The following is a 24,718-nucleotide window of genomic DNA, read 5'->3' as shown; positions in this document are numbered from 1 at the left end:
CCTTGGAACAACAGGAAGTTCCCAGCATATGGAAACAAAGGTTAAGTGTCCTATGGCACTCAGTGATGATGGTGCTGTGGCCCCACCACCTCCACCTCTTTGTAAAGGAACTAACTGTAATCTGAAGCTTCAAATGGAACTAAGACTTCCTCCACTAGGTGGCAGTGTCTGATGAGAAAGTGTTAGTGGAGCTGGCCTGGAGTCAGAAACAGGAAGATGCAGGATTTGGGCTGAAATGGGCAAAAGTGGTTAGCACTAGTGCCTTAGAGCAAGAAGGTTGTAGGTTGAAGCTTGTTGGTCAGCTGGGCCTTTCTGTGGAGGTTGGATGTTCTCCCACAGTCCAATGAAATGCTGCTTAGGTTCATTGGTGCTTCTACATTGGCTGTAGGTGTGGATGTGAGGGAGTGCTTCTCTGTCGCTCTCTGTTGGCCCTGTGATGGACTGCTCACCTGTGCAGGTGGACCACGCCTCTTGCCCTATGACAGCTAGGGCACAGGCTGCAGCCCTGTGAGCCTAAGCTGAATAAACAGTTAGCAAAAATGATCCATAGATGGCCTGAAATCCCCCAGTTAGCAGTTTGGTAGATAGCTATGACATGCTAATCCCATCCAGCAGCTGTATTCTACCTGTAAGCTGATCCCTGCTGAGCCAAAGCACTTTTTCATATACAAATTACAACCTTTAATAGAAACCTATTGGTCAGCATCTTATTAGCCTGCTGTTAGCTTCATTCCACAGAAAACTGAGAGAAACTAACAGAGTTGATAAAGAATAAAGAGAAATGTGCTGATTTAAAGCCTTTGAAGTGCTTCAGATGATCTCTGTCCACTTCTGTCCACTCATTCATTCATGTAAGCTTTCTAATGCAGCTTTGATCTTCACAGTCTGCTTGATGAAACTCATTCTAACCCTGAATGTCAGAGTGTTCCTCCTTCTCTTTCCCATCATTCATGCTGGCAGTGGAGGAGATTTGGATGTTGGACTGTGTTTTGGATGATGTGTGTATGTTTGTGTTGGACTGCTGTCTGTAAAGCAAACGCACATTTTGCTTTGGATTTCAGTGTCAGACAGACTTTAAGGTGCAATGAAGAGTTTGAGAGTTTCACAGTGAATTTTCCAGTGGAGGATTTTTCTTCTTCTTTGAAGGTTTGAAATGTGAACATTGTTCTGCTGCAGTCAATGGACTAAACCAGAGAAGAAGAAAACAGACTTTACCATGAAGATCCTCAGTGTGGATCAGTATAATATCAGCCTGATGTCTGCAGTTTAGTGTCAGCACAACTTTCACATCATATTCATCTCAGCACAACTAAAACATGCTGACTGACCCCAGAGTTTCAAGTTTACATCCTGGACTCTCCAGGAAACCACACAGATGTTTCACTCCTGGATCCTGCAGCTTGTTGTTGTTGCTCAGGTCCAGCTCTCTCAGATGGGAGGGGTTGGACTTCAGTGCTGCTGCCAGATAATCACAGCTGATCTCTGACAAACCACAGCTCCTCAATCTGTATAAAGAATGAAAGATGTAAGTTTATTAGACAAAGAGCTTGAAATCATTCAGTGTTTCATCATCTGTTCAGAGCTGAAGAAGGTTCAGAATGTAGAAGTTTAGAAAATGGAAACTCCAAACAGCTGAAGCCAACAGGAAGCAGCTTCAAACAAACACAACAAGAGAAAAAACTCTGAATGTTTCACATTAAAGTCGAACATTTCTCATAAAAACAGGACAAAGACTTGAAAAAGTCGTGTTTTTCCTTCCAGGAACCACATGGCTTCACTTTTAAAGGTGAAGTGTGAAAGAAATGGACATATTTGAAGTCCAACACCTTTTTCCAGTCACATTATTAAAGCAGACAAACTACAAGCTCATTTTCATTCCAACAAGTCATCTTCTGACCTGGACTAACAACACTGGTCTCTATGTGCAGCTGGCTGTGAGACCAGTGCTCAGGGAGCGTCTACAAAGTGCAACACTGAAAGAACATCACACACTCATTTGCTTCCAGCACTTTCACACAAACATCTACTGTCATTATTGTCACCAAACTCTGTGGATCCTTTATTGCAAATTCAAATGGGATCAAATGGTCAGACAAAAGAGGGTTATGAGGAAATATGATGAAATGTTGTGTATTAGCAGCAAGTTATTGAATCATTTTCCTCAGAAACCAAACAAAATGATTGACAAACATGTTTTTACAAACTCAGTGTTGGACTTGGATCAGCAGGATAAGCTGATGTTTAAAGGCATTCGAGTCTCGCTGTATGAGAGTCCAGTTCTTACTCAATATTTATGGATGATGTTCTTTCAGTGTTGCACTTTGTTTGGCACAAAATGAAATTATTTGGCCTCTCAGATGCTTTTAGAGATTCCCAAATGACTGATGATGACATCTCTGGGGTCTGATTGATAGAAAAAAAATCTCTTTGAGACCTTTTGTAACTGACAAACTCTTCATCTGCTAACAACACTGAGTTGAATCTCCATGGCTGATAGTTGGAGCAGGCATCAGGAATACACATTGAAAAAACAAGAGGAGAAATCACCAGAGTCTTATAATCACATTCTGTAACTAAAGGGAGACGTTTTTCTATACAAATATATGTTTTATGGACATTAGAAAAAAAAGAGTATTGATGTGAAGCAGGATTATGAAATCTCCATACATCAGCCAGCCCATAATTATCAAGAAAGCTCTGAATGACGCATGCTGAGTTTGGACTAAGTGTACTTTTGTGTGAACTGTGGTCCATAGCAGATAATGAGCAGTTTAGGTCTCCCTCAAAGATGATATTGTGTGATGACATATTGGGGAGCCGCGCAAAGACATTAGTGAAAAATCTGTGATCGTCCCAATTAGAGGCGTAGATATTTGCTAAGATCAAAGGAAAACCATAAACTATATTTTCTGCACTTAAAATCCTGTAATTTTCTCATAAATCGACAGTGCGCCTTATGGATGAATTCTGGTTGTGCTTACTGACCTCGAACCGATTTTATGTTCTACACGGCGCTCAGAAACCTTTCAAAAGATGTTTTGGTACGACTTTGCTCAGCTACGAGGCCGCACCGCTTGATGGATTGTTGGAGCATTACAGCTACGAGGAGCCTCGCGGAGTGATACGTACTCTGCTTCAACGTGATATTACTGTATTGAGTGTGTATAAGGACCATAAATGGCACCTGTAAGAGACACGGTTACAAAGAGGGTTTCAAACTCCAGGCTGTCAGTCACGCAGTAGAACCTGGGAACAGAGCAGCTGCTTGTTATTATGCTCAGCGTCTGTTTACATTTTGACTGCACGATTGTGAGCTTTTTGTTATGCACAAACACAACATTGTTTTCTTTTATTTATGGAGCATTATTATTTAATAAATGCTGATCATTTATTTCTGAGTAATTGTTTCATGTACATCTACGCTGTATGTTAATAAATGTGCCTGTGTGAGATTTGGGACACAGCTTTGACTAAGAACTCTCTTTTTGTTCGAACTTTCTGGCTTTAAAAATATCGAGATATATATCGTATATCGCCATCCAGCTAAAGAATATCGAGATATGAACTTTGGGTCATATCGCCCAGTCGTAATATTGCAATAGGTTGTCCGTTAAACTCAAGCGGGGCTTGGGCCCTGGCACGGCGTAGCCACACAATCCTGGTAGTAGTGACGCTCGGCTATGACGGCGTGCGGGTTACCAGCTGGCTTTCTCAGGATAGGGCTCCTGTGTGAGCGGTCGACAATAACGTCTTTATCCATACCCAGCACTTCACGTAGTAGCACGGATACGGCCGTGGAGGAGCTCGAGTCCAGGCCCTCTGGGATCCCTATGATGTGGATGTTAGCTCTCCGCTTCCTGCCTTCATCACATTTATCCTTCAGGTCAGACAGCTCCTCCTTCATACTCTCTACTGTAGACTGCAGGGTGGTCACCTCATCGCTCCACATTGACAGCCCATCCTCAGCTTCTTTCACTGTAACCTTTACTTCATCAACTTTGCCGCACGTCGCCGCCATGCTGTTAGCGATCTCATTTCTCAGTCCTTGCACGTCAGCCCTTATATTGTCAAAATCTTCTTTCAATGCATTTCTGAGTTCTTCTTTTAACAGCGTACTAATGTCCTCTTTAATGGATTGAAGAAGCTCCAGTTTTAGAGCAGTAGGATCCACATCACGCGCGTCTGTTGAGTCTGCTCTTCAGCGGCCGTAGAGCTGGACGCTGCCCTTTGGCCATCATCGATACTCTCGCCCGAGATCGCACCGGGGCTAAAATATTCACCTGCTCAGCTGTTTTTGATCAGTTTGAGCCTGTGTGGTTTGATCAGGTGGAGGAACGATGTGATGCTATAAAGACATCATCTTGTCCAAATGAAGTTGTTCCAACACGTGTTTAAAAAGATTTTAAAGGTTGTCGGTTCCGACATCTTAGCGATTTTTAACAGCAGTCTTAGTTCAGGTGTTGTACAGCCTGTTTTAAACATGCTGTTGTACAGCCTGTACTAAAAACCTGATCTGGATCCTCTGTCCGCTCAAACTTCAGGCCTATTTCAAAGCTTCCCTTCCTGTCGAAGATTTTGTAAAAGATTATATTTGTTCAGCTGCAATCTGTTGTAAAGGTTTCAGTCTGGTTTTAAAGCTCTTCACAGCACTGAAACTGCACTTTGAAAAGTTCTTAATGATCTTTTATCAGCCACTGATCAGGAGACTCCGCTGTGCTTTTGGATCTGACCGCTGCCTTGACCACAGCATCTTGACCTCACCATTGGAGCATGGCGGCATCAAGGGCGCTCTATTAGACTGGTTCAGCTCTTTTATTAAATCGCATTATTACATTTGGGGCTTATATTTGACGGCAATTTGAAAAACAGCTGAGCTCAGTTGTACAGCGGTCTTTCTTCAAACTGAGGCTTTTATCTAAGGTGAGATCATTTCTATCTTTTAAAAACCTTGAACGGGCGATCCACGTTTTCATGACGTCCCAGCTGGATTATTGTAACTCCTTATATGTTGGAGTTAGTGGGACCTGCCTGGCAAGACTGCAGCTGGTCCAGAAAGCTGCAGCTCGTCTTCTGACACAAGCTCAAAGACATTTATCGTCCCAACAACCACATATACGCTGGTCCCTCGCTGTAACACAGTTCACCTTTGGCGGCCTCGCTGTTTCGCTGATCTTTTTTGTGCAATTTTGCATGTTTTTGTTTTTTACAGCGCATTGTGTTCTGCGTCCTGATTGGCTGTAGACCATTGTCAGTCAATCTCGTGCCGTGTCTCCTGTACAGTACAGAATGTGTTCAAATTTACAGCAGTGTGACTCTGCAGTGCTGCACTGTATGTTTGTACGTTTTGTCCCAACAAACAACAATGATGACGAGACGTTTTGCACCTGTGGTAGCAGCCAAAGGCAGAGGAAGATGCTGACCATCATAGTTTCAACAAGGAGGCAAAAAGGTTGTAACTGTCCACAACAAGAACATCGTAAGGATGGAGTCAGCTTTGGCTTTGTGGCTCAGTGACCGCAGGAAAAAGAACATCGTGCTGGACACCAACATTATCTGCAGAAAAACTCAAAAGCTTTATGAAACTTTACCTGACAGCGAGGAGCCCAGGCCATGGACGAGTGCTCCTCACACAGAAGCTCATTTAATGCCAGCAAAGGCTGATTTGACACGTTTCAGAAACACTTTGCTTTCACTCTTTAATAATGAACTTATTTTTCTATGAAGGTTTGAACTTTGTTTAAACAAGAGAGAAAAGTGTGAAAATGTTCATGCCTGTCTGAGAAAAGTGTAGAAAGTGTGCAGTGAGGGTTTAACTGCCTTAAAACTTCTATAATACTTGTAAAACATAAAGCTGCTACTTCATTCTGAGACTTATTTTTAGAACGTAACTCGATAAACGAGCGACCGCAGTACTGTATTGTGTTCATTTTGAAAACTCTCAACAGGATCTTCAGATTTATTTTGAAAGCTTTATCTGGAAAACACAAACACATAAGCAGGAAACAAAGAGCGTGATATGAAACGATAGACGTTTTCATATGGTCATCATATATACATCGTTCTATCGAACAGCCCCAGCTCCTGCTGTCAGTCTCTGTAAATCTGCTCTTAAAACACATTTGTATTCACTGGCTTTTAATACAGCATGAGAGTTATTTGATATTTGATGTGTGATATTAATATTAGGAGTTATTTTAATAGTTATTTTGGATTCTTGTACAGCACTGTGGTCAACGCTGCTGCTGTAATTAATGTGCTATAAACACATAAACAATCTGCAGTTAAACATCCAAAACTAAAGATGTGATCGCTGCCTTTAGAAAATGTGCTGATGCACAAGATATCAGCTCCATTAAGGTGGAATGTGGCCGTGTTAGAAACATGTTGGAAGAAGTTTGAAGCTGAAACTGTGAAGCTGAGAGTGAAAGAGCTCCAGCGTCTGTCACAGGAAACTTTCTTATTTCCACACTGATGAAAGCATCAAGCTTTGATTTCCTGCTGCTTTTATTGAGTCACACTGTGAAACTGAGCCACAGCTGAACCAGCATCCCTGTACAGCAGACACTTACAGCGCTTGGCTGCTTCCATTGGACCCTCTGCACAGAGCTTCAGTTTCCTCTTCTGGTCCCAAAGTGCAGAACAACAAGGTTTCAAACAGCTTCGTTCCAGCAGCATCAGCCACAGACATGCAGAGAGAATCCTTTGGTTGTGTTGTGTGTTTGCATATCTGCTGTCTGTGTTGCTTTGTGAGGATGGATCATCTCCTGCAGCTCCAGATAAACAAGCTGGACCTGAACCTGGTAGCTTCACTTAGAAGACACTTGTGACGGGAACGTGTGAGAAGTTTTGTGCAGACAAGTGTGGATTTAGGGTGTGGGACGAGCTCTCCACAGTCTTTGTGGAGATCCACATTCTGCATACTGCCTGTGAGAAGCTGCAGACATTTGTCCTCCAAATCCACTGAGCAGCTGCTCGTGGTGGTATTAGCTTCATGTGTGCGTGTTAGCATGAAGCCTCGGTCACACTCTGCTGTGGACACGGTCACGGACAGCTGGACGCCTGATGGACGAGTCGTCCTTCCTGTTAAACTTCTTTGAGCATGAGAATAGCATGAGAAGCTCAGTGGACACTGTTCAGTGTTTTAACTCTCGCTTTCTGATGGGTTTAGATTTTATTATTGTCATTTGTATTAGGAAATATTTAACCATATATTCTTAGAGGTGTATAATCAATTGTGTAGTGATAGGATGTGTGATCTTTAGCAGGCTGCAGGGGCTTGGTGTGTATTCCACACTGGAATGCACACCCACATCCTGGGAGCACGAGAGAGGTCGTACCTTCTCTTATTGTTTTATGGCAGGATTAACGTAGCTACGTCTGTTCTAGTCTAAGTGCTTTTTGTTTAGATGAACTGCTGGACTTCCTCACCATGTTATCTAGGGTGAACCATCTAGGGTGAAGGGGGGTCTACCCTCTTCCTGACCAAGGATGTTATATGACCCTTTGATCAGCAGTACCACACACACACACACACACACACACACACACACACACACACACACACACACACACACACACACACACACACACACACACACACACACACACACAGTATTCTTTGTTCACATGTATACCTATGTGAGATGCTATATGTTAATGACCCTATGCATATTCATGTAACCACAATAAAAGGAGTGCTATGGGGAGCCTGGCTGAGAGTCTGATGGTGGTCAAGTGGTGGAACGATGCTTGGCTCCAGCCAGGTCTCCCTCATGCATGAGTAAACCAGAGAACTTTGGTGCCTTGTGTCTTGCTTTTTGCTGCGTAGCAGATTGTCCTTAACGTTCCAGTGGATAGGTTCAAACTACAAACCTATCATTAATTGGTCCTTCGAGAGCCGGATCCCTGGAGTCGACATTCACCGAGGGGAAAAGAGACACGCCGACAGACTGACGTCAGCCAGGACTTATAGAGGTCCTGCAGCAAAGTCCCGAGGCGTGAGAATTCGTCATCGAGCCGGTGGATTAGCCGTCTGTTTTTTCTCCTCGATGGATGACGATTGACGGGATTCGGGACTGATGCTACTCGCAATAAGCAACACCAAATAGGTATGTGAAAAATCTAAGCCACTGTGTGAGGCTGAGTTGTAAAGTCTTTATCACTGTGTGCGATAAAGCGCGTGATCACTGCTATGTAAGTCTTTGCCACTGTGTGCGACAAAGCACGCAGTCACTGTGTGAGACTGCGTTGAGACAATAGGCCTAATTTTTGTTGTTTGTGTGTGAGGATATTTTTTGTTGTTGTTGTTGTTGTGTGAGTGTGTGCGGAGCAGAACACGTGGTCTGTGACGTCGGCAGCTGTTGTTGTTATTATGGGTTCCCAAGCAACCAAGAGTGTGTCAGAGGGTGACGAGAAGTTTATGGTGAAATTCGCTCCCGGTAGCGCAAAGTATTTAGGACATTGGCGCAAGAAATATGATTTTGAAGGTAAATTGGTTGTAGGACAATGTCAAATGTTAGTAGACCAGTTGACAGTGAAAGCAGCTTGTGCGACAGGGAAATTGAAACAGGAGAGAGAGTTACAAGTGGCGTCCGCTAAATTGTGGTTAGAACAGGCGCAGAAGAGACAGGAGGCAGTGACTATATATACTGACAGTCAGTATGCATATGCTACACTTCATTTCTTTGCCGCTCAGTGGTCAAGACGAGGCATGACAACATCAACAGGTAAACCTGTGGAGCATGCGACATTGTTGCAGGCCCTGTTGAAAGCAGTCTTACTGCCTAGTAAAGTTGCGGTTTGTAAATGTGCAGCACACACACGTGGCACTGACCCCATTGTACTAGGCAACGCCTTTGCAGATAAAATTGCAAAGGAAGCGGCCCTTGGAACACATGGGGTTCATGTTCTGGCGTCACAGGAGCAAACTACGCCCATCACACATGATGTGTTAGCAGACATGCAGTCACACTCACCTCCAGCTGAGAAGCAGCTGTGGCTCACTAAAGGAGCAAGCCTGCGAGGTGATGTCTACTATCTTTGTGATAAACCTATATTGCCTAAGAACCTATATAGGACTGCTGCAAGTTTGAGCCACGGGCTCTGCCATGTCTCGACAGCTGGGATGGTGGCAGCAGTCGAACGGCAGTTTTTCACACTGGGATTCAATGCTTATTCAAAACATTTTTGTAAAGCATGTTTAATATGTTGTAAACATAATGCTCAGGGAAACCTCAGACCTAGGAGAGGAAAGTTTCCCAGACCCAGCTACCCATTTGAAGTAATCCATATGGATTTCATTGAGTTGTCTAACTGTAACACCTACAGGTACTGCCTGGTGATTGTGTGCCTGTTCTCAAAGTGGGTAGAAGTTGTCCCCACTAAGAAAGCAGATGCTATTTCAGTGGCTAAAGTGATATGCAAAAATGTGATCCCAGAGCATGGGATCCCCCAGACTATTTACAGTGACAATGGTCCTCATTTTGTGAATGAAGTAATTGAGAAAATGTCACAACATCTGGGGATAACGCTGAAAAACCATTGCTCATATCACCCACAAAGTGCAGGGCTGGTTGAAAGGACTAATGGCACAGTAAAGCTGAGACTCAGGAAAACAATGGAGGAAACAGGCAGAACATGGGTAGACTGCATTGAGCTAGTGAAAATGTATATGAGAATCACGCCAACTGATAATGGCCTAACGCCTTTTGAAATAATATATGGCAGGCCATTTAGAGTTCCAGTGTTTTGTAATGATAATGATAAAGCAGAAGAAGAAAACACACTAGCAGACTGGATGATTAAAATGCTGAAAAGCAAAGAAGTCATGAGTGCAAATAATCTGCCAGATGATTCTGTTTCTGTACAGGAAGAACGTCTGAAGCCAGGGGACTGGGTACTGATAAAGGTCATAAAGAGGAAGTGCTGGTCGAAGCCACGGTGGGACGGACCATACCAGGCTCTGCTGACAACACCAACTGCTGTGAAGATTGCAGAACGACCCACCTGGATACACCAAAGCCACTGCAAAAAGGTGACACACATCCAGGCCAGCTCGGAGTAAGTGGCAGGAAGACCGGGTACAAAGGGGGGGAAAGCCTCTAGGGCCCTTCGTCTCAATCCGGTGAAGAAACCAACTGAGCCACAGGTACTCATCAGAATGGCTGGTAAAGTGTTGTCTACCCTGCTGGGTGTAATGGCTTTGATGTCATCATGGTCAGCTGTGGAGACCCTGTATGTCCAAGGAAACCACACCCAATACCCTCATGGCTATTCTACAAACTTTTGGTGGCAGTTTATGAATACAACTGCTCACTTGAACAATAGGACGGACTGCTATGTGTGTGCTCATATGCCGTTATCCGCATATACATCTGGACTGTGGCCGTACAGCATACCAGAGGACAGGAGTTGGTGTCTGTTGGGCTTAGCAACTCATCCTGGCAACAGAGTCCTCTGGTCCCAGGCCAACTATAGTACACCTCTGAACATCACCTGGAGTAAGTCGCCACTTATAGATGTGAATTGTTCTGAGCAAACTGACTTATTGGCCTGGCCTCAAGTGTCAGACCCACTGCCAGACATAATATTGCTGAACAAGCTGAATACAGCTCAACTGCCGTTGTGTGTGATGAACAATGGATCACTGTCAGTGGGGGAGCTGCCGCTTCGTTTATGTGGATACATATACACCTACTGCCCTCCAGAGAATGAGAGCAGGTGTATGAAATGCTTGACCAGTGCAAAGTGAGCTGAGAACTTGACATTAAGGAGGACTGAATGCAAGTCCAACCGGGCTTACAGGATACCAGTAAAAGCAAAGAGTCAGAAGTGGACAGGATGTGCAAGGATGGTGCCGAGCAGTAAAGGAACAAGAGTTTTGGCTGATTGGTATTTCTTGTGTGGACATAAAGCCTATCTATCACTCCCTGAGGGATGGGGAGGATTGTGTGCCGTGGTGAAGTTATCGGATCATGTCTTCTTCATGGACAGAGTTGAACATCACCCTAGCAACCGACGGAAGCGTGAGGTGAATATAGCCTCACCTAACTCTTTTGGAGTGACAGTAGACACTGGAGTGCCACGAGAATTCCGCATTTGGAGTGGAGGAGCTAAATTCTTCCAAAGTTTGATCCCAAACATCGGAGTTGCAGAGGTGCGGGATCATGTGGAGATCAACCGATATGCCTTACTGCGACACATTAATCTCACTAAGACTCTGGGAACAGCCTTAGCGGAGGAGCAAAAGGCCATCAGAACGATGGTACTGCAGAACAGGCTGACCCTAGACTTGATAACAGCATCACAAGGAGGAGTGTGTAAGCTGATTGGAGAGACATGTTGTACGTTTATTCCGGATGGATATACGACTGGAGGAGACATCTATGAGGCACTGCAGAACTTAACTGCTCTGCAGAAATATGTGGCGGACCACACATCAGGAGGAGACACGTCACAAGGCTGGATAGCCTGGTTGACATCTGGACCATGGTGGAATATGTTTCTAAAGTTTTTGACTCCCATTCTTACATTATTGGCTTTGCTTTGCTTGTTTACAGGTTGCATTTTGCCATGTGTAAGATCGATGGTGAATAAAATGATTGCTAACACCTTTACCAATTTCATACTGTTGCAGCAGAGTGACATGGATGCTAAGGCTAATATGTGTGTATGAAATGAAGCCTGCACTGAAAATGTTGACAAGTGGTGTAGAGCTGAAGATATATATATGCCGTATAGCCTTAAAAAATGACAATACAGGGTGGTGATGATGGGTTTAGATTTTATTATTGTCATTTGTATTAGGAAATATTTAACCATATATTCTTAGAGGTGTATAATCAATTGTGTAGTGATAGGATGTGTGATCTTTAGCAGGCTGCAGGGGCTTGGTGTGTATTCCACACTGGAATGCACACCCACATCCTGGGAGCACGAGAGAGGTCGTACCTTCTCTTATTGTTTTATGGCAGGATTAACGTAGCTACGTCTGTTCTAGTCTAAGTGCTTTTTGTTTAGATGAACTGCTGGACTTCCTCACCATGTTATCTAGGGTGAACCATCTAGGGTGAAGGGGGGTCTACCCTCTTCCTGACCAAGGATGTTATATGACCCTTTGATCAGCAGTACCACACACACACACACACACACACAGTATTCTTTGTTCACATGTATACCTATGTGAGATGCTATATGTTAATGACCCTATGCATATTCATGTAACCACAATAAAAGGAGTGCTATGGGGAGCCTGGCTGAGAGTCTGATGGTGGTCAAGTGGTGGAACGACGCTTGGCTCCAGCCAGGTCTCCCTCATGCATGAGTAAACCAGAGAACTTTGGTGCCTTGTGTCTTGCTTTTTGCTGCGTAGCAGATTGTCCTTAACGTTCCAGTGGATAGTTTCAAACTACAAACCTATCACTTTCACTTCAGCTTCACCAACAACAGCACAAGCAGAGCAGCCCACTGCCTGCATGGCTGGGACAGCGCCCCCTGGTGACTGTAAACCACTACAACATGTAGACGGCCGTCTGCAGGCTGGATGTAGCACCACCGCAGAGACGTGCTGCAGCTCTGTTTAGTTACCCAGCTGACAGCAGAGGCTGTAGTTTACTGTTACCAACATGGAAACTGAAGCTTCACCAGCTGGAGCTACAGAGCTGGAGAACAAAGGAGACTGAGAGGCCAGAATGATGTGGGAGGAAATAGGGCTGAACGATTATGGAAAATAATCTAATTGCGATTTTTTTGCCCCAATATTGCGATTGCGATGCGATATGCGATTATTTTTTAAGGTCTTTGTCTTCTGTATTATTAAACAAAGACAAGCAATACATCATATAGTATGGCCAATACTATATTACATTAATTTTAAACTGTTCTTTCCTGGAAGACAGACCTCTGTTATGATGACATGAGGTGATGCATGAATTGATGACTGACATTTTTATTTAACTTCTTCAATCACAACAGTATATTTGAACATACACAATAGTTTATTTTTAGCTTACAAACATCTGAGCATAAAGTGCTGACAAGGAACCCTGGTGTAAACATTAAAATGAAAGTCAGTACAATGTGCAGATTGCAGAAATATACATAAAAAAAATCAGTGGCTTTACCACACTCAGTTTTTCGACATCTGTGAACTACTAGACAGTCATTCAATTAAAAAATAATATTAAATAAATAAAACTAATAAATAAAAAATACACACATCTTACTGATCTCTGCAGTCAGTAACATTACACATAAAGTGCAAACATAATAGCAATTGTATAAACACACACAAACACGCCTTTAAAGTTTAAAGGCGTGAAATTGGACGGTGGCTAGTTCTGATTAGCGTCACCGCTGTCTCGGTGGAGTTTAATAAACTCGGCCGTCTGCTTCTTGCTATCTAAAATATAACCAGACACTGGTGTAAATTCTCGACTGTCTCATACTTCTGTTTAATAAGTTTTCTGTTTGACGTTTAGTCAGCTGTGTGAAAACCAAGGAGGAACCCACCCGGGGGATTAATAAAGTTTTATTTTATCTAATCTAATAACTTTAATCTCAGCCAAACCGATTTACTCACGAACAAACAAAACACTGAAAAAAGCCAAACAATAAAATTTTTAGGTTGTCTAAGTGACTTATATATTACGTTTAACCCGAGCAGCGAAACTCCGCGGTGATCTGAAAATGATGTGCCGGGAGTTATGCCGTTCTCGGCCGCATCAGTAACCCTCGAGCTCCCGGCTAGCTGTCGAGCTGGTGGGTAGCAGACGCCTCTGAAAACGTCGAAGCACTTTTGCAAATATGGGATATCTTGATAAACCGAGCAGATATTTGATGTTTACACAACTACTTTCTCGCCTGAAAATATGTTAAAAGTTTATTTTGTGACCCAGAAAGATTAGTATGAGTAATTTTAAAACTTAGTAGCGGCCGCCATTGCTGGAAACTGGAGTTTGGCTGGGCCGCGCTATGAATTCTGGGATATGGTAGTAATTTGGACAGCCTTATAATCGCAGTATAATCGCAGCCTTTGCGGTTAGAAAATTGCACTTGATCATGTCGCGATATTATCGCAAATGCGATATATCGTTCAGCCCTAGGAGGAAACATCAAGAGCCTGTTTGAAAGGAGACACATGTGGATGCTGTGCCAGTCTGTGGTCTGTCAGAAGTCAGCTGAGTCACACTGCAAGAAGCTGCAGAATCTCAGAGGAGGAGATTTGGAAGTGTTTGTGGGACAAACTGGACTCAAAGAAAGAAGATGTTTGTGAAGTCTTTGGTGGAGGTGAGCAGTGTGAAGCAGAACACATGCAGATGAATCAGGAGGTCAGCATCAGTGTCTCCTTGTGGTGGACGGTAAAAGAATCAGAGCCAACGCTCCCGTCCACCCTCGGCATGAAGCAGTGCTGTTTCTGAAACAGGAGGACAAGTCCAGAGAAGACAGAGGAAGCAAAGATGAGGGTGGGACAGGACAGCAGGACTTCCTTCACACCTGCAGCTCCATCACACTGCTGTAGCTCCTCTTCATCACACATGTACCTGCAGCCTGTCTTCGAGTCCAGGAGTCACCTCCACACAGTGTAGAAGCCTCCTGTGCAGACCATGGAGTCCAGCCTCTGTCAGGGAAGTCGGCACTAAAGCCTGAAAGACTTCAATCTGTCTCTGCTCCACCCGAGAAAGACCAGCACCGTACTTGTTGTGCATTCAAGGAGGGAACATCAGCGCTGCATCGTGGGAACAACACCGCAGGAACAAAGACACAGCACGGCCGATGAAGGACGAGGACAAAGGAAAGGTGAGTGAGAAGACCCTGGTGGTGTGGACGGACCTGCAGGGGCTCCAAGACTGAGGAGCAGAGACGTCCATGTACCAGCTGAGGATGCTGCAGTGATCCAGGGAGCTCGGTCCAATCTGAGGCCGTGTGAACTACGTGGACCACAGTTTCTTCACAGACTTCAGCCACGTGAACATCTGGAGATCCAACAGTGTACGAGCTGTGAGCCATCAGCTGTTTCTCTCATCAGCTGCTGTAATGAGAGCTGCTGGAATCATCTCGAGCAGCAGGAAATCACTGATGTTGTTTCTAAACAAAGATATGGGACTGAGCTCCGCTGAGCTCCTTCTACTTTCATCCAGATAGAAACTGCTACAGTCTGCTGATTATTGCTTTGCCTCCATCACACGAGCTCTTTATCCTGTTCTTCACTCTCATTGGTTCTTTGTCTGCTTGTTTTTACAACAGTAGTCTTCTGATTGGTCAAAGGAGACAATCAGCTGTGACTAAATGTAGCTCCTACAGCAGTGATGGGAATAACTACTGAAGCTAATCCAGTATCAAAGCTCAGGAATCAGCAGCTCCCACCTCGTTTTCTTTCAACAACTATTTTTAGCTGCTGTGTTTTTGTGTTTCTGCAGACCTCAGACATCCTGCTGCTCTGGACAACTTTTTCATTCTTTTGTATCATTATTTTGCTTTTCTTTTATTATTATGTTATATGTATTAATATGTGAAACACTTATTCTTTGTGTTTTTGCTTTGCTCCTGTCAAACTGCTTTAATAAAATCTGCTGCAGTCTAAACTGTGGACGTTCCCTTTTTAACCCTTTGTGAAACAATAAAGGTTTAAATCTGAGTATTCATCTATGTTAGTGTTTAATGGGTCTAATAGGACGCTTTTAGGGGTGGGTTTTTATAATCGATTTATCGATTAAAATCGATTCTGGCTTGGATAACGTAAAATCGATTAATTAAAATCCTGAATCTATTTTTTAATATAAATTTATTTTGCTTGAAATTCCAGAATTTCTGGTGAAATCTCACAAAATTTCAACAACAGCTAAGACAGTAAATGAGAGCAGGAACACGGATTCTGCACAAAGACTTAAACACACAGCGCGACCCGCGAATCAGAATCAGTGAGATGTCGCTTTTCTCACCCGATGACACGGACACGGTCGGGGCTGAAAGCCGACAGCTCGCTGATTCTGATGTTTCAGCGGCTCCGAGCTTTGTGTTTAACCTGTTTGAACCTGCTTAGCTATACCATACCGTCACTGCCATTATATCATGCTGCTATTCATACTGTCATTATATTAATGCTGCTATCCTGTATATATCTTACTTACTATTGTTTGAATACTTGCGATTGTTTTATTGTACTTTTTATATTTTACATTTATATTTATTTTTGAATCTTGCACCAAGGGAGTGGCACTCCAATTTCGTTGTACTCTGTACAATGACAATAAAGGCTATTCTATTCTATTCTATTACGTCCTTTTTACGCTGATTCTAAAGCTGTTAGTTTTATCTCTCTCCAAACAATATTGACTGAACCAGCAGCAAAAGAAGATCCAAACTACGCTTCACATAAACATCGTCATGAACTCACTCTGACTTTTGCTGTTTTGCTTCCACCAGGATAAAATCACACTTCATGCACAGCTCTCTCTCTCTCTCTCTCTCTCACACACAGTTTCCCGTCTAAAAATCTGTTTTCTGCATTATTCGCTTGCTTGTTACGCACAAGTCTACCGTTGTTTACAGCGCTGTCGGCCGCTGTTTTTTTTCCTTTTACTTACTTTCGAAAAGAAAGCCTCATTTCTGCCGTTCAATACTGAACAAATTTAAACTTTTTAAAATTATGCAAAACTGCAAAACGCTGTGTTTGTAATAAAAACGGTGTAACTTTGCTCTGCTTCACTTCAGCAGCATCAGGTAATGTTTATGTGTTTTTGATCTACTGCAGAATATTTTTATAAAATCCCAGAAAAATCAGCTTCATGTTTTTCTGTGTTTTATCTTCAGCTACGTTGACACAAAGGCCTCTGCTGTGATGCTCACACCTTTGATAAAGTCTCGAAAGTGCCAGCTTCCCTTTTATAGATACAAAAATATGTAAATATACTGATCTGAATTATAATATTTCTGACTGTCTGAGGCAACATTTCGCAGATTCCAATCGAATTGAATCGAATCGATTCTAGAAATCAGTGACGATACCCAGCCCTACTTTGAATTGTGTTACACAAAAATAAGCAAAGTTTCTCGTTGTTCAGGCAGAATCGAGCGTTGAAGAATGAATTCACACGTCAATAAACATTTTCATCAGCACAAGCAGGACAATGAAAGCAGGAAATACCCCAAACTGCTATTTCTCATTCTACAACTTCAACAACTGCACATGAATTATACTTCATACACAGACCCACAGTCTCTGATTGCTCTGAAATCTCACTGACAGCCAATAGAAATAAAGAAAAGTCCAGACTGACAGTCTCTGTGGGGTTAGGCAGTGAACTGCTCACGCTGCGTTAAAGTGCATCACAAACTATTGGAATTGGATCCAACTTTGTGAAGCAGATTTCTTCTCAGCTGCTGTTTTGAACATTTCCTCATGAACTGTATTAAACTCTGTAAATGAACTGAGAACTATTTCTACATTTGAAACTATGGATTCATTTTCCCGTTCACTTCTGTACGTTAGTGTATAAATGAATGTTAGACTGGGCTCCATGGAAACACTTGGACTGGTCTCAGCTGCCTTCTTTCTGTAGTCCTTTCTCTTCTCCAGCTTCTGTTTGAAATCCTCTCACAGAGCCTGAAACCTGCTTTGCTGTCATGTGTGGGCCTGTGTTCCTCTGCTTTAACACAAACCTCACCACAGCAGCTGTGTGGGTCGTCTCTGTAGCAGCCCGATCAGCTTCTGATACATGAACATCATCACAGCTCCTAACTTCACCTTTATTAGCTTTGACATTCATGTCTTTCTTTTCTCTGTCTGTTTCCACACAAGCTCAAAGTCTCTGCAGCCTGTTTTTATCTGCTATCATCAGATCTCCAACAGCCTCATTCACATCCCTCACACACTCTACAGCCTCACCAGTACTGACTTCATCTTCACTGACTGATGGAGCACAACATGAACCTGTGGAGGCTGAAAAGCTGTCCAGACACACATCTCCCCGTCACCACTCCACTTCTGTCAGCCTTTAAATGAACCCTGCTCAAGTCTGTCACTTCTATTTGGAGCCAAGAGGAAAAACTGTTGTTCAGTCGTTTGGAAAGACACAACATTTCTGAAAGCACTCAAACTTCTTCACATTTGTCTTCAGACACATCCTGAACATTTAGGAACTAAAGAACGTTTCAAATATCAAAGATCAGAAATATAGAAAAACAACAACAGCTGCAGTCAGTGAACTCACCTCAGAGTCTCCAGTCGACAGTTTGGACTCTCCAGTCCAGCACACAGAAGCTTCACTGCTGAATCCTGCAGCTTGTTCTCACTCATGTTCAGTTCTGTCAGATGGGAGGGGATGGACTTCAGAGCCGAGGCCACAACTTCACAATGAGTCCCTGAGAGTCCACAGTCAGCCAGTCTGTGATCATAGAAAATACAAAATGTGTTATTATAAAAGCAGAAAGTCTGCATTATAAACACAGACTGAATGTATATGAAGACAAAACAGAGTGAGGTCATAATCTGATGAACATCTGCTCTTCACATCTGTGCTTCAGCTCCTCTTACTGTGTTTGACATGACACAACGATTGAGTCTCTCTCAGACCTGCAGACTTTTAATGAGAATCTTTGTTTGGCTTTAATCTGCAGATGAAGGAGGAAGATGGCGTCACATTTAGGCTTCCATAATGTCCACAGTCTGTCAGTGAGATCTGATCCAGAGTCAGAGTGAAGACACACATGTGGACTGTTTCCTGTCTTGAATCCAGAACATTTTGAATGAGCTCAGCTCAGTGAAGAGTTCCAGCTGGAAAGACGATCTCTGTTTGCTACCTGCTGCTGTCAGGTACGACTGTTCACGTCCACACTCAGGAAAAATCTGCTGACTGTCACCAAACGGAGCAGAAATGTCATCACTGGACAATAATGATGAATGAACTCAGAGCTGCTGATATCACATCTGATTTCAGGGGAACTAAACACAGAAATGATTGGCTCCTTTTAGCTTTCTGAGCCATTAGTCTGCAGGTTTATCACTAGTTGGCAGAAACAGATTTGTATTAATGTTCAGCACTTCAGTGTTTATGACTCCAGATCCAGGTGACAGCAAGTCAAAATGATGTTACCTGTCTGTGTCCAGCAGCAGCCTTTGAATATTGTTATAAACTCACATGGATCAGTTTGTCTTTGATTGGTTTGTAAAGTTCAAATTCATTTATATTCATCAACTCTAAATGAAAAATGTTTTTCTTCTTCTATGTTTATTATTAGAGTAACAAATTCTTATAGTTTCCTGTTGTTGAGAATTTCAGTGTAAAACCACTCGGACCTGTGCATCACTGCACACTGTGAAAGTATTACTGCAGTTTAATCTATAATCCTAATCAGTGTGTTTACTGGACTGTAGTCAGACCTCCGTTATACCAAAGGAAACACTGAACGTCTTCAAAGTCACAATAAATTTATACTAAATGCTAATAAATACTGGAGTGTTAGAAAAGATGCTTCCAGCGTGTTTGTCTTTGATAGGGTTTATTCTGTTCGTCTATTGTCTGACCACTTGGGGGCGCTTTTGTCTCTTTTGCTCTGAGCCTTGGGTTTATTCAAACTGATTTTAATAAACTATTTTCTGCAAGTTGAAGCTTCATCTCCATCTCCAGTGGTTGTTGCATATTTTATGACTATATTAGTAACAGTCAGAGAGTTTAGAGTAAATTAGATCTTCACGTTTGATTTTTGACACAACATAAATGGTGAGCCAGTGTCAGAGGAAGTGACAGCATCCACCGAGGACCAGGGGGAGTGGGAGGACTGGGGGACCAGGCCAACAAAAAGGTGATCACTGATACAGGTCAGCAAACATTTGCTCATTTGGTGTCTTAGAGCAGAATCCGCCCAGCTTTGTCGTCCATGGTTGCTCTTTCAAAGGAATCTAGTTACATATTATTTTACTTAATGATCTACTGACACCACTGACTATGCAGGACAACCCCACGTCTGGAGCCAGTGCACATGTGCAGTTCAATTTCTGGGCAGGTTCTGAAGACGGCCGAGCTGTCGAGGACAAAGTTACTAATGTGAAGCTAATGTGGTTAATCAAGATCTTCATAACCATGTGGAGCACAGTGTGCTTTCATCGTGGAGAAATCACACTGAAGAACTCGGCACACATTTTGGGGGCCTTTCTGTTTGTTGCTACAATCTGCAAATTTCATTAAAAGTTTAATAAACTATCATCTGGTCTTTATTTTTAGTTAGCACATACCTTAAAAACTCTAAGCTGTAAGCTAATGATAGTTATATAACAGCAGATGCATGCTGGTGCAATAAGCTGTATGTTTTATTTTTGATCTGATTAGTCAAATAATCACAAAAATGATCATTTGTGGCAGCCCTAGTGTGACCTCAAATAAGAAATGATTGCAGTTTATGACTGAGTAACTAAACTATCACCAACTGATAATATTAATGATCACATCTGGACTCACCGAGCCTTTCTGCAGTTCCTCACAGCTGGAATCAGTCTCAGTCGTCCCTCTACTGATGTTTTGTACTTCTTCAGGTCCAACTCATCCAGAACCTCCTCTGACATCTGCAGCATGAAGGCCAGAGCTGAGCAGTGGATCTCAGAGAGTTTCTTTGATTTGTTCTCTGACTTCAGGAACTCTTGGATCTCCTGATGTACTGAGAGGTCGTTCATCTCCATCAGACAGTGGAAGATGTTGATGCTTCTGTCAGGAGAGGATTTTGTCTTCCTTTCTTTTAGATTCTTGATGACTCTCTGGATGGTTTCTGGACTGTTCTCTGTCTGACCCAGCAGACCTCCTAAGAGTCTCTGGTTGGACTCCAGACAGAGGCCATGAAGGAAGCGGACAAACAGGTCCAGGTGGCCATTTTTACTCTGGAGGGATTTTTCCATGGCTTGTTTAAGGAAATCATCCAGAGATGACTCGTTGTATTTTTTTCCCAGGAAGTCCTTCAGCACCTCTGACTTCCTGTTGGTGAAACAGTGGAACATGTAGACTGCAGCCAGAAACTCCTGGATGCTCAGATGAACAAAGCAGTAGACTGGTTTCTGGAAGATCACACACTCTCTTTTGAAGATCTCTGTACAAACTCCTGAGTACACCGAGGCCTCTGTCACATCCAGACCACACTGCTCCAGGTCTTCTTGGTAGAACATGATGTTTCCTTTCTCCAGATGTTCAAACGCCAGCCTCCCCAGCTTCAGAAGAACTTCCCTGTCAGCCTCCGTCAGCTCCTGTGGACTCGTCTCATGTCCCTCGTGGTACTTGTTCTTCTTCCTCTTTGTCTGAACCAGCAGGAAGTGTGAGTACATGTCAGTCAGGGTCTTGGGCAGCTCTCCTCTCTGCTCTGTAGTCAACATGTGCTCCAGAACTGTAGCAGTGATCCAGCAGAAGACTGGGATTCTACACATGATGTGGAGGCTCCTGGATGTCTTCATGTGGGAGATGATTCTGCTGGACAGCTCTTCATCACTGAATCTCCTCCTGAAGTACTCCTCTTTCTGGGCGTCAGTGAAGCCTCGTACTTCTGTTAGCCTGTCAACACATGTAGGAGGGATCTGATTGGCTGCTGCAGGTCGGGAAGTTATCCAGACGAGAGCCGAGGGAAGCAGATTCCCCTGGATGAGGTTTGTCAGCAGCTGGCTGACTGATGACTTCTGTGTGACATCAGACAGCAGCTTCCTGTTGGTGAAATCCAATGAAAGTCTGCTTTCATCCAGGCCGTCAAAGATGAACAAAAGCTGAGAGACAGCCAGCTTCTCTGCTGTGACCTTCTGTAATGTTGGATGGAAAACATGGAGCAGCTCCAGAAGACTGCACTGCTCATCTCTGATCAGGTTCAGCTCCCTGAATGAAAGCAGAACCACCACACTGACATGTTGGTTCTCCAAGCCCTCTGCCCAGTCCAGAGTGAACTTCTGCACTGAGAAGGTTTTTCCAACACCAGCCACGCCGTTGGTCAGAACCACTCTGATGGGTCTCTGTTGGTCAGGTAAGGCTTTAAAGATGTCCTGGCACCTGATTGGAGTGTCATGGAGGGCGTCCATCTTGGAAGCTGTCTCCAGCTGCCTCACCTCATGTTGGCTATGAACCTCTTCACTCTGTCCCTCTGTGATGTAGAGCTCAGTGTAGATCCTGTTGAGGAGGGTTCTACTTCCTGTTTCATCACTTCCTTCAGTCACACGTTCACATCTCCTCCTCAGACTGATCTTATGTTCATCTAAAACCTCCTGCAGACCAACATCTGCTGAAAGAAAGAAAAACAGAAAGAAAACTCTTCAATGTCTGAACAACAACAAGAAGTCCAGTTTTCAGAAATGAGTCCATCAGCAGACAGATGTTCAGTCTTACTTTGTACACAGCTGCTCTGACTGGCTGTCTGCAGTCCAGCTCTGCTTCTGGATCTTTCTCCACACTGGGGACAGGACCAGTCTCCTGATGAAGCAGACTGGTCCCAGTATGAGGAGATGCACTGTCTGCAGAACCAGTGTCCACAGCTGGTAGAGACTGGATCCTTCAGGACGTCCTGACACAAAGCACAGCAGGACAGCTGCTCCTCCTCACAGACACCACTCCTCTTCCTCCCTCTGTGAACACATTTCTTTATCACTAAAATCATTGACTGTCAGTGACAAACATCCAGATTTGATGACACTGTGCAGAAGCTCTGATGGTCACAGAGAAAAGTCAAAGTGGAGAAACTTGTGTTTGAGTTCAGAATCCAAGTTTCCTTTGCTGTTCCTGCCTGTCTTATTAAACACAGAGTGATCAGCCTACAAACTCCACAGTAAAAGCCTTCATCACAGAGCTGATTATGTCCTTCACTGGATGTACTGGAAGTTTGGGATCCATCACTTTCAACTGACCTTTGACCTCCTCTAAAAACTGTGGTGGAGCAGCGGTGTCACATTCAGAGCTTTCAGCTTTATTTTGAAAGAGTTCAGTCATCAGGAAGTGAACTTCTTGGTTCTGATTTTCTTTCTATTCTTTTACAGAAGTGAAGAAGAAGAACTAAAAGCTTTGAAATGATCTGAGTGATATTTTTGAACATTGCCACCAAATTGAGTTCAGCCTCCAGCAGTAACTTTGTTTCATGATGCCTCCCTGATGATGTGATGTTTGATTACAAACCTGTTTATGTGTTAGACATTAATCACATGAACACAGGCAGAAAAAAGAAGCCAATGAAACAAATGACAGAAACGTGTTCATTCACTGCCATGATCCATATTTGATATGTACAGATGTTTGTAAAGAACACGTGTGCAGCGCTTTGTTCTGAGTATCTGCTGTCAGCACACAGTGCAGCAATAACTACAACCACACGTTTCTGTAGATCCTGAACATCAGCCTGGAGGAATCTGACCTCAGGTCTGCACACAGAGGAGCTTCACCTCTGGGATGATGCTGGCTTCAGCTCCTTCTACAATCAGGCAGAAGCTTCTGCACCATCAGGACACAAACAGAGAGGAGCTTCTATCCTCAGACCATCCAAGTCCTAAATCAGAACATGCTCCCCTCATAGCATCACCATCAGGGTTTAAACAGGACCTTACATCATGTTCTTGTCTCACTGTCATATTTCAGATCATACCTGATTCATTATGACGTCACACGCTGCTACACTGATCCTGCTGCTTCATTACTGCTGATATTACTCTGCTCACTCTGTTCAGTTACTCTGTTTACATCACTTTGCTCATTTGCTTTGTTCTGCTTGCACTGCTCTGTCAGTACATGCTGTGCTAATGTGGCACAAAGCACTTTAACATTACATCTGCACAATGTTTCATTATTTCATTTAATGATTGTTTATAATGTTTTGTCCAGTCACAGGAGCAGCTCAGCACATTTCACTGTGTTGTACGTGTATGACGATGCCTGTGACAAATAAACAGCCTCGGACTCTTCAATCTTCTGCATTTCTTTGGAGATCAGCTCAGTGGCCTGTTGAGACCATCTTTCTGTTTCTGATGACTCAGTTCAGATTATTATCCTGATACTTTCTTTTAAAATGTGATGAAATCATTTATCTGATGTTCTGACACAAATACACCAAAACGATCCCAAACAGCACAAACCACCACGTTACACACAGTGTAATAAAAATACAGGCAACTACAAATAAAAACACTTTTAAAATATAAACTAAAATTACAAAGTGGTCACAGAATTTCAAACACCCGTAAATGAGTCAGCAGCTCTCTTACATGGTCAGCTGAGCTCCATGATTGAAGAACATTGTTGCTGCAGGTTCATGACTGAAGTCTGGAGGTGTGTTTCTGGACCGGTCACTCCTCACAGACACACAGCTGGATACTGGAGACTGTGACCTCTGACCTCTGCAAACACAACCACATTGCATTCATTTCACATCAATTAGTACACCACAAAAGGCATGCAAGAAACACAGTATGAAGGCAAACTTCTGGCTTCAATAACATTCAACAGGTCAGGTGGAAACTTTTCTCAGATTTGATTCATGTTTTTATAGAACGATCCAGCTAAAAAAAATATACCATTAGGTCAGGGGTCAGCAACCTTCAGGACCCAAAGAGCCATTTGGAGCCAGTTTCCACACAAAAGAAAACACTGGGAGCCACAAATACTTTTTGACATCTAGAATGAAGATAACACTGTATATACTGTTTTTTACCTTTATGCTTTGTGTGAACAACTAAGGTGTGTTGCTTATGAAATCCATGAAGTGCTACAGAGAAAATTAC

General features: G+C 43.2%; 1 protein-coding gene and 2 pseudogenes across 1 annotated transcript in view; 1 reads left to right on the top strand and 2 right to left on the bottom strand.

Annotated features, from left to right (window-relative positions):
• The window catches only part of LOC146548250 (NACHT, LRR and PYD domains-containing protein 12-like), a 77,363-nt pseudogene extending 54,752 nt beyond the window's left edge, over positions 1-22,611 (bottom strand).
• The window catches only part of LOC146548249 (NACHT, LRR and PYD domains-containing protein 12-like), a 172,519-nt gene that overhangs the window by 55,933 nt on the left and 91,868 nt on the right, over positions 1-24,718 (bottom strand). The window lies entirely within an intron of this gene.
• LOC146548251 (uncharacterized) lies at positions 10,104-11,698 on the top strand (annotated as a pseudogene).

This window comes from Mchenga conophoros, linkage group LG23 (assembly GCF_057382185.1).
Source record: "Mchenga conophoros isolate Kocher_MC1m ecotype Shallow Benthic linkage group LG23, M_conophoros_male_GT1.1, whole genome shotgun sequence".
Taxonomy (NCBI): Eukaryota; Metazoa; Chordata; class Actinopteri; order Cichliformes; family Cichlidae; genus Mchenga; species Mchenga conophoros.
The sequence above is the reverse complement of the archived record's forward strand: the minus strand, read 5'-3'. Positions and strand labels throughout refer to the sequence as shown.